This window comes from Mustela putorius, unplaced genomic scaffold, assembly GCF_011764305.1.
Source record: "Mustela putorius furo isolate JIRA1106 unplaced genomic scaffold, ASM1176430v1.1 tig00000275_pilon_pilon_pilon, whole genome shotgun sequence".
Taxonomy (NCBI): Eukaryota; Metazoa; Chordata; class Mammalia; order Carnivora; family Mustelidae; genus Mustela; species Mustela putorius.
The window spans coordinates 25,919,429-25,931,043 of record NW_025421341.1 but is presented as its reverse complement, the minus strand read 5'-3'; positions in this window follow the sequence as shown (position 1 = coordinate 25,931,043).

The window sequence follows — 11,615 nt, the reverse complement described above, 5'->3', positions numbered from 1 at the left end:
TATGGAGCCTACTTAAAAAAGTAAATAAATCTGTAAAAAGAAACAATAAAAAAAGAACACCCACAATTCAACAACAGGAATCAACCAATTAAAAAATTGGTGAGAGATGTGATCAGACATTTCTCCAAAGATGACAGTATAAAAATGGTCAACAAGAATTTGAAAAGATGTTCAACATCACTAATATTCAGAGAAATCCAAATCAAAACAATAAGATATCATCTTATACCCATTAGGATGAAAGAAAAAAAGTACCAGAAAATAACAAGTGTTAGTGAGGGTGTGGGGAAATTGGAACCCTTGTGTATTGCTCGGGGTTGGAAGGGGGGACTATAAAATGGTATAACTGCTACAGAACAGAAATCAAACTAAAAGAGAACTACTGGGGCACCTGGGTGGCTCAGTGGGTTAAAGCCTCTGCCTTCAGCTCAGGTCATGATCCCGGGTCCTGGGATCCAGCCCTGCATTGGGCTCTCTGCTCAGAGCAGAGCCTGCTTTCCCCTCTCTCTGTCTCTGCCTGCCTCTCTGTCTACTTGTGATCTCTGTCAAATAAATAAATAAAATCCTTAAAAGAAAAAAAAAAAAGAACTACCATATGAGCCGCCATCCTATTTCTGGTTTATATCTAATAGAATGGAAAGCAGGATCTTGAAGAGATATTTGCATATCCATGTTCATAGCAGCCCTATTTACAACAGACAAGATGTGGAAACAGCCCAAATATCCGTTGACAGATGAACAGATATACAAAATGTGATACATTAGGACGCCTGGGTGGCTCAGTTGCTTAAGTGGCTGCCTTCCGCTCAGGTCATGATCCCGGGAGCTTGGAATCAAGTCCCGCATGGGGCTCCTTGCTAAGCGGGGAGTCTGCTTCTCCTTCTGCCTGCTGCTCCCCCTGCTTATGTTCTCTGACAAATAAATAAATAAAATCTTTAAAAACAAAAAACAAAAATGTGGTAAATACATACCATGGATTGTTAGTCAACCTTAAAAGGGAAAGATATCCTGTCTATGCTACAACATGGATGAACCCTGAGGCTGTTAATGCTAAGTGAAATAGGCCAGTCACCGAAATACAAATGCTGTATGATTCCACTCGTATGAGGTATCTAAAGTAGTTAAATTCAGGGGTGCCTGGGTGGCTCATTTAAGTGTCTGCCTTTGAGTCAGGCCATGATCCCAGCATCCTGGGATCAAGCCCCACATCAGGCTCCTTGCTCAGTGGGAAGCCTGCTTCTCCCTCTCCCCCCTGCTTGTGTTCCCTCTCTCACAGACCTGTGTCTGTTGAATAAATAAAATCTTCAAAAAAAAAAATAAAGTAGTTAAATTCATAGAAATTGTAAGTAGAAAGGTGGTTACCAGGGTCTGGGGGGAGGGGGCAGATGGGAGGTTGCCTGTCTAATGGGTACAAAGTTTCAGTTTTGCAAGATTAATAAGTTCTGGAGATCTGTTTCACAGCAATGTGAATATTCTGAAAACTATTGAGCTGGATATTTAAAAATGGTTAATATGGTAAACTGTGTGTTATATTCTATTTTACCACACAAACACAAAAGAACAGCGACTGTCCTAGAACTACTCACAGATGAATCGAGGTCATTTACATCCAGACATTTTTCGTGCTTCTTCTGTTTACCTTTCTTCACTTCTGTTCTAACCAAATGTAGATATTCTTTTTAAAAATTTCTCTTAAAGCCAGAATTCTTAAGAGATTATAAATTGACTATACAGGTGTGTAAAACAAAAGAGCTAAAGTGAGAATTTCACAATGGGTCTGAAATGTTTTTTTAATTAAACTTAATTTAAATTAAATTAATTAACATACGAGGTACTATTAGTTTCAGAGGTAAAGTTTAGTGATTAATCAGTCTCATATAACACCCAATGCTCATCCCATCACGTGCCCTCCTTAATGCCCGTCACCCAATTACCCCACCCTCACACCACCTCCCCTCCAGCAACCCTCAGTTTGTCTCCTATAGTTAAGAGTCTCTTATGGTTTGTCTCTTATGATTTCATCTTATTTCTCCCTCTTTTTCCCTACGATCCTCTGTTTTATTTCTTAAATTCCACATGTTTTCATTTGAAATTCCCTTTCCTTTCCAATTTTGCAGTTGGAGATTGAACTCATCAAGTAACTGCTTGGTCATCCACCGTCTGGGAAGCCCTTTGCTACCCAGGACTCTGCAAAGCATTCAATAGACTAGAGTCTCAGAAGCTGGGCCATCTCCTTAACACCCCCAGTCCATGAGCACCCACAATCCCTCTCCTTCCAGTGAAGGTATGCTTAGATATTGTGTGTACAGACTCTTATTGTCCCTAGAGGTCAAGACAATCTGTAGTGTCAGGCTGGGAATCCCAGTGTCTTATATTTTCCACATTTGGGCAGCCTTCAGAGTCTTGGGAGTCACTGCAGTGACAGAAGCATTGGCACAGACACTGGTCAGAAATGCAATACAAGGGTTGCCTGGGTGGCTCAGTGGGTTAATCCTCTGCTTTTGGCTCAGGTCATGATCTCGGGGTCCTGGGATCGAACCCCACTGACAGGAACATTTTCAAATATTACAAAAGAAAGTATTAAAATGAAGACCTAAATTCCTATCACTCAACTTAAGGAATTTTTATACATAGTGACAACCATGTATTTCTTCTATTCTCCCACTTTAAAAGAATATATATTTTTTATTTATTTACTTATCTCAGAGAAAGAGAGAGAGAGAAAGCAAGGAGAGGAGCAGAAGGAGAGGGACTAGCAGACCCATACTGAGCATGAGCCCCACACGGGACTTGATCCCATGATCCTGAGATCATGACTTTAGCCAAAATCAAGAGTTGGACGCTTAAACCACTCAGCCACCCCGGCGCCCCTCTCCCACTTTTAAATTTATTTATCTATATATTTATTTTTGCTGGAGTATATTAAAGCAAATGCAAGACATCACACTCCCCTACAATACTTTATTAGAGAGGATAAGGAAGTTTTTCATAATTCCACTGCTATTATTTTTTTTTTAAAGATTTTTATTTATTTGACAGAGATCACATGTAGGCAGAGAGGCAGGCAGTGACAGAGGAAGGGGAAGCAGACTCCCCGCTGGGCAGAGAGCCCGATGCGGGGCTCGATTCCAGGACCCTGAGATCATGACCCGAGCTGAAGGCAGAGGCTTTAACCCACCGAGCCACCCAGGCGCCCCAATCCCACTGCTATTATTATACCAAACAAAATCAATAATAAACCCCTCATACTACCTAATAACAAGTTCTGAGGCTCCACTTCACCTGTCTGGGTTCATTGGCACAAAGGAGGGAGCCAGGACACATTCGTCTGACACCTTAGTCTCTTGTCCCTTCCCCCTGCAGACCCCTCCCAGGCTAGCCTTACCTGAGCTCCTCAGGAAGCCTCTTTCCCAAGGTGGTACTGACCCCACCCACTTCCTTAGAGCCAGAAGGGCAAAGCAGTTCATGGGAACGTGTGTGTGTTTGTGTGTGTGTGCACATGTATGTGAACATGGAAAAATATACTGGTTTTAGTTTAATACATTTATGTTATTCCACATTATCCAGTTAACCTGTGTTTTCCACAGGTTATTTTCATGGTGCCACATAAACGGTGGACCACAGTTAAAACAAATAATGGGAAATGAAGTATCTTCTCCAGTGACAGGTGCAATATTATATGCTCCTGATTTATAAGCCCTCCTCAATTTTTCTTGAAAAAACAGCAAAAGAACCAACTTAATTTTGCCAATAATTCAGTCACTTCTTTTTCGGTTTACAAATCCCCTTTTTGGGGTAATAGCTCTGTCAGTTCAGGACTCTGGCCTTCTCTCTCCTTTTACTCCGGACAACATCTGGGGCCAACGAAGGCAGAGGCAGGAGGTAGAGAGGAGCAAGTGGGTCCATGCTGGCCTCTCCTCAGGAGACCATCATCCCATCCGGCCTCTCCTCAGGAGACCATCATCCCATCCGGCCTCTCCTCAGGAGACCATCATCCCATCCGGCCTCTCCTCAGGAGACCATCATCCCATCCGGCCTCTCCTCAGGAGACCATCATCCCATCTTGGTCCCTGGTGCATCTGAGGCTCTGTTGCTGGGGCTTCCTCTCTCAGATCCATCTGCCTCTTCCCTCTCCCAACCACAATCTCCCTTTGGACTGTCTCAGACACATCTGCTCCCCACTCAGGCTCAGGAAGTTGTGTGTGCTCTCCTGGAGTGCACTGGGGCATCAGGCATCTTGAAACTGGGGGGGTAGAGTGAGCTGTGTCTAATTCTCTCCACATGGAACTGCCCCTGCCCCACTGTGACAATATACTCTGGGGCTTTGGGGTGCAGCTTCTCTTAGGGGCTTGGAATCTTCCCAGGAAATGCTCTAAAAGTGAGAAATAAACATACACATCCTGAAATCCCCTAAAATATATCTATGGGTTACTACTACCCTCACTCTAGTTTTTAGTTCAACAAGAAAAGCTTTTGCAAATGTGTCTGAACATTCTTTTTCTGCTCTCCCTTCTTTTCAAAGCTTTTCCCCATATCTTTTTTTTTAAGATTTTATTTATTTATTTGACAGAGATCACAAGTAGGCAGAGAAGCAGGCAAAGAGAGAGAGAGAGGAGGAAGCAGGCTCCCTGCTGAGCAGAGAGCCCAATTCTGGGCTTGATCCCAGGACCCTGGAATCATGACCTGAGCCGAAGGCAGAGGCTTTAAACCTCTGAGCCACTCAGGTGCTCCGCTTTTCCCCATATCTTAACTGGAGTTCTTCCAGAAGTGAACCAGGAAATAAGACAAGAGTGTGATCCCAAGGGAACACCAATAAGAGGGGTAAGAACAGGAAGCAGGAAAGGGAAGCAGCCGCTAAAGGGTGCCCTGTAGAGTCAGTTCCCACTGTGAGTGTCTGGAGCTTCACTCTGCTGGGGAAACTGAGAGCAAGGAGAAAGCACATGCCCCAGAATTTACTTGCCTGAGGAGGGATGAGGGAGCTGGTGTAGGAATACACCAGGTCTCATTCGTCCTTGGTGGAGGGCTACTTCAGGGGGCATTAATTCAATATACCAGGCAGCAAAGGAGGCTCTGGTTGAAGGAGAAATTTCCCAAGGATGGAAATGTGGATGCTGGATTTCTATGACCAAAAACAAAAAACAAAACAAAAAACAAAAACCCAAAACCAAACCAAACCAAACCAAAACAAAACAAAACCTGCTTTTACATTATTATATATATTTTTAAAGATTTTATTTATTTATTTGACAGACAGAGATCACAAGTAGGTAGAGAGGCAGGCGGGGCGGGGCGGAGGAAGCATGCTCCCTGCTGAGCAGAGAGCCAGATACAGAGCTCCATCCCAGGACCCCTGAGATCATGGCCTGAGCTGAAGGCAGAGGCTTAAACCACTGAGCCACCCAGGTGCCCCTACATTATTATATTTTATGGCAAAGTTTCCTAACTGGTCTACTGCAGCCCACTGTTGGGCTTCTCTCAGCTCTTTTGCAGCTGAGTGGGGGCTGGGGCAGATGCAACGTAAGGACCAGTCAACAGTTGTGAGCAGCTTTACTGGGGCTGCAAAGCTTATATGTTCAAGAAAATAACAGCCCCTAAAGATGTCTGCCCCTGAATCCCAAGAACCTATGCATATCTTACTTTACGCACCTGCAAAAGGCACCTTGCAGTTATAGAGTTTGACACAGGGAAGGTATCCGGGATTATCTAGGAGAGCCCAGCACAATCATGGGGTCCCTTTAAGTGGGAAGCAGGAGAGTTGGAGTCAGAGTTGGAGGAGATATGAGCTTGGAGGGAGGTGGCCATGGGGCAAGGAATGAGGGTATCTTTCAGAAGCTGGAAAAGGCAAGGAAATGGATTCTACCCTACAGCCTTCAGAGAAATGCAGCTTTGATTTTAGCTGCATTTAACCCATGGCTTTGGGGTAAACAATTTGGACTTCCCCTGGTCTATATTAGCACCCTTAATGTGAAATGGGAGTAGAAAAACAAAGAAACTGCCAAATATTGCCGCGAAGATCTACAAATTTGAGGGAAGAAAAGCATTTTTCAAATTTCTTAATTAAGGAAAAAAACATTTTAAGACACAAGAATCTGATGCTCTAACCGTCTCCCATCTTGTTTAGGACTGATTCTGTTTTGCGTTGGGACGTAGACACTTGACAAGCCTTGGTGATGGCCAGCTGACACAGAAACCAACCATAATACCAATCACTCTGCCAGCTGGGATAAGCTCTGGGACATTAGACACTTCCTAGGTTTGCATAAACAATGGGAAATACACAGGGTTAGGAACCCCAGAAGCCTCTGGTTCTTTTGGGGGGAAGCTCGAATAATCACATTTAGAGAAAGCTAAAACTTTTTTTTTTTTTTTTTTTTTTGACAGAGAGAGATCACAAGTAGGCAGAGAGGCAGGCAGAGAGAGTAGGGGAAGCAGACTCCCCCCTGAGCAGAGAGCCTGATGTGGGCCGCAATCCCAGGACCCTGAGATCATGACGTGAGTGGAAGGCAGAGGTCTAACCAACTGAGCCACCCAGGTGCCCCTGGAAAAGCTAAAACTCTCAAAAGCAACTACTAAGAATCCCCGGGGAGTACAACAGACGTGCATTTTCTTGCATAAGCTACAGTTTAAGCTGAGTACTAAAACACCAAAAATCCGATGAAACAACAAAATATATGAGAAATGGAGTGAATTTATTATGTTAACTACAAAACCTACCTGATTATTCTTTCTTTACTCATATCTTGCTGAAACAAAATTAAAACAAGCAACAGGAAAAGAAATGGTTTTATACTTATAATAAAGTTCTTGAAGAGAAAAAAGTTATTCTTTTTGAAAGAAAAAACAAACTCCTCCTTCATAAACACAAATATTGACAGGATAAAAGCAGTTTCTTGGGTGATCAAACGGTTTCTAAATAACAACTCAAACTGTCAAAGGATAATTAATGCCTAATATAATGTAAAGTCATCCAGCTAATACATTTTGCAAATTGCATTTTTCAAGGATAATGGTCTATAAAAATTCCATGTCTGAGATTTAGTCTTAGAGAATTAATCCAAAAATACAGCCAAGGCTATATGTTGAATATTTTAACTGCCATAGGATTTATAGGTGCAAAATATTCTACCTAAATACCCACTGATGAAAGAATGCTTAAGAGGGATGCCTGGATGGCTCAGTCAGCTAAGTGTCTGCCTTCGGCTTGGGTCATGATCCCGAGGTCCTGGGACCAAGCCCCACACAAGGTTCCCTGCTCTGCAGGGAGTCTGCTTCTCCCCCTCCCACTCCTCCTGCTTATGTTCTCTCTCTCTCTTATCTCTGTCAAATGAATAAATAAAATCTTTAAAAAAAAAAAAAAGAATGCTTTAGAAAATTATGGTAGAGGAGCACCTGGGTTGTTCAGTGGGTTAAGCATCCAACTTTTCGTCTTAGCTCAGGTCTTGATCTCAGGGTCATGAGTTCAAGCCCCACATTTGGGTCTGGAGCCTACTTAAAAAAAAAAAAAATGGAAAAGAAAAGAAAATTATGGGAGAGTAATAGGATAAAAAATAGGCTAAAATAATAGTAATAGGATAAAATGCTAATCACCCATTCAAACTCATTTATTCTTGGGGCACCTCTGTGGTGAAGTGTCTGCCGTGGGCTTAGGTCACCATCCCAGGGTCCTGGGACTGAGCTATGTGGCAGGCTCCCTGCTCAGTGGGGAGTGTGCTTCTCCCTCTGTCTCTCCCCCTCTCCCTACTCATGTGTGTAGATCTCTTACACACTCTCTCTCTCAAAAAAAAAAAAAAAAGTAAAATCTTAAAGAAAAAAAATCACTTCATTCAAAAATATTTTTTGAGTGTCTACTGTGTGCTAGGTACTAGTCTAAGCATAGCGCTAGGGCAGAGAACAAAACACAAAAACCTTACCCTGCACAGACTTTATGTGATTATGAGGAGGGACAGACAGTAAACAAAACAGCTAGTTAAATATATGACATGTGTAAGCAGGGCTGGCTTCTCAGGCTTGTGACAGGGTCCTGTGCCCCGAAGGGACTCCCACTTGCTCTAATGCTCTCTGGCAAGCTTCTTGACTTTCTTTTCTTAAAAGGATTTTATTTATTTATTTGAGAGCGAGAGCCTGAGCAGCGAGGGGCAGACAGGAAGAAGGAAGGATCTGAGTAGACTCTGCACTGAACACAGAAGCCCCATGTGGGGTTCTATTCCCCCAACCTCGAGATCATGGCTTGAGCAGAAACCAAAAGTTGAATGCTTAACCGACTGAGCCCCCCCCCCCCCCCCGGCACCCTAAGCTTCCTGAAATTCTTTTTTTTTTTTTTTTAAGATTTTATTTATTTGACAGAGATCACAAGTCACAAGTAACCAGAGAGGCAGGCAGAGAGAGAGGAGGAAACAGGCTTCCCGCTGAGCAGAGAGCCCGATGCTCAATCCCAGGACCCTGAGATCATGACCTGAGCCGAAGGCAGAGGCTTAACCCACTGAGCTACCCAGGCGCCCCAGCTTCTTGAAATTCTTAATAATTTTTTAACAAATGTTCCACATTTTTAATTTGCATTGGGCCCCAACGATTGTATTTCAGAATGAAATACAGCAGGGTAAGAACAGGAAGTGGGGAGGAGGTTCCAAGTTGGGATTGGATGGTCAGCCCCAAGCATCACTGTTACTGTATTTGAATGAGGAAATGAAGGATGTCCTGATTATAAAAAATATCAATATCATGGAAAAATGCTTATTGCATTGTTGTTAAGTTAATAATTGCTATTGACTAAAACAGGTACGCTGGAGCTTTTGGATTTAGGACAAAAGTCCTGGAAACATCCTTGGAAACGGTTCTCAGTCCCTCGCTCTCCACATCCGCGAGTGCCGCCAGCCTCATGTTCATGTACAGGACCCAAGCAGTCCCAGGGAATTGAGCACCTTCCTGTATCTAGTTTTTTTTTTTTCTTCTTAAGGTTTTATTTATTTACTTAACAGAGAGACACAGCAAGAGAGAGAACACAGGCAGGGGGAGCGGGCAAAGGGAGAAGCGGGCTTCCCGTTGAGCAGGGAGCCCACTGCAGGGCGCGATCCCAGGACCCTGAGATCACAACCTAAGCCGAAGGCAGATGCCTAACAACTGAGCCACCCAGGTGCCCCCTCTAGCTAGTTTGTTAACCAGAGTCACCTACTCAGGTTACCTGTTTCTAAACTTGCCCTCTAATCTATTCTTCACACAGCAGTGATAGTGATTCTTTGGAGACCTAAAGCAGATCCTGTACTTCTCTCCTCAGAACCCGTCAATGGATTCTCATTTCATTCTAATTAAAAACCAAAAATCAGGGTGCCTGTGTGGCTCAATGGGTTAAGCCTCTGCCTTCGGCTCAGGTCATGATCTCAGGGTCCTGGGATCAAGCCCCGCATCGGGCTCTCTGCTTGGCAGGAAGCCTGCTTCCTCCTCTCTCTTTGCCTACTTGTGATCTCTCTCTGTCAAATAAACAAATAAAATTCTTAAAAAAAAAAAAGACTTTATTAAAAACCAAAAATCATTAAAATGTGCAAGGCCCTACACGATCATCTCCACTCTGACACCTACTGTGGCCTCATCTCCTGTCCTTTCCCCTACTTCACTTTCCTCCCGCTATTGGCTTCCTTATTGTTCAGGGAACATATCAAGTATGCTCTTACCTCAGGACCTTTGAACATGCTCTTTACTTTGCTTGGGGCACTCTTGGAGTAGCACATGGTTCTATCCCTCACTTCCTTAGTGTCTTTGCTCAAATATCACTTTATTAGGTGAACCTTTCTGGTCTCTTTATTTAAAATAGCAACTTACCCTTTTGACACCCTAATATTCCCAGTCCTCCTCTCCTGCTATATTTTATTTCATAGCAGTTTCCACTTCTTAATGTTACCTATTTATTTATTGTTGCCTACACACACACACACACACACACACACACACACACACAAGAATATAATCTTCATGAGGGCAAGCATTATGTCTGTTTTCTTCACTGTGTGTTTTACATTGTCAACCTGGAAAAACACTGTCTGATACACAATAGACACCATAAATAGTAATCTGAATGAATAAATCAAATTAACGTGAAGCAAAGTACATACTACTATTACAACTATATAAAACACATGCCTAAGTGAATAAATTCAGTGATGGAATAGCTATGCTAAAGTACTAGGTTATAGGTTATTTTAAAATTGTCTTTTCTGGGGTACCTGGCTGGCTCAGTCAGTGGAGCGCACAACTCTTGATCTCAGGGTTGTATGCTCAAGGTTGTATGCTCAAGCCCATAGAGATGACAATAATAATAAAACAATAACAATAATAAAATTCTCTTTCTTGAATTTTCTTTGAAGTAGTTGAACAGTTATATTCATTTTTAAAAATTACTATTAACTGCACATCATAAAAAGTATTAAGATACTCTAATGCAGTAAATACTAAATCTAATGTTTCCTTGTAAGACTTTTCAAAGCCTGGTTACTAGATTTTACCTGAAGTGATAGGGATGCACAGTAAGCAGACATGTCTTAATCCCCAGGGATGTTAGTTGTCTTGTGATTGCAAATCTCCATGAATTGACCACATTTTAAAAAAATAAACTTTTTATTTTAGAATAGTTTGAAATTTACAGAAAAATTACAGTGACAGCATAGAGAGTCCCATATACTCTGTACTCAGCTTCCCCTATTATTTATATCTTATGTTAACAAGCCACATTTATCATACCTAATGAACCAGTATTGATACATGGTAACACGAAATCCCATGATTTATTCAGATTTCCTTAGTTTTTGCCTAACGTCTTTGTTGTTGCTGTTCTGGTATCCCATCCAGGATATATCGCATTTGGTCATCCTGTCTCCTTAGGGCCCTTTTAAGGGCTGTGACAGTTTCTCAGACTTTCCCTGTTTTTCATGACCTTGACAGTTTGGGGAGATCCTGACCAGGTGTTTGATAGAATATCCTTCTGTTGGGATCTCTCTGATGTTTTCCCATGCTTAAACTGGGGTTATGGGGGGCGCCTGGGTGGCTCAGTGGGTTAAGCCTCTGCCTTCAGCTCAGGTCGTGATCCCAGAGTCCTGGGATTGAGTCCCACATCGGGGCTCTCTGCTCAGTGGGGAACCTGCTTCCTCCTCCTCTCTCTCTGCCTGCCTCTCTGCCTACTTGTGATCTCTGTCTGTCAAATAAATAAATAAAATCTTAAAAAAAAAACTGGGGTTATGGGTTTTTGAGAGGAGTATCACAGAACATGCCATTCTCCACACATCATATCAAGGGTACATGTGATCAGCTTGACTTACTGCTATTGAAATGAACTTTGATCACCTGGTTGAGAGAGTTTTCATTATGAGTTATTTTTACTTAGCAAAAAAGAAATGATAATTTCCCTTAAAAAAATCTTTTGGGTTTTTTTTTAAAAAAAAAAGTTTATTTACTTATTTATTAGAAAGAGAGGGAGAGCACGTGTGCCCAGAAGCGAGGTCGGGAGGGGCAAGAGAGGGAAAGGAACAAGCAGACTCCTTGCTGAGTCCTGAGCCTGAAGAGGGGCTCAATCTTAAGACCCTGAGATCATGACCTGAGCTGAAATCAAGGGTTAGATGCTTAACCCACTG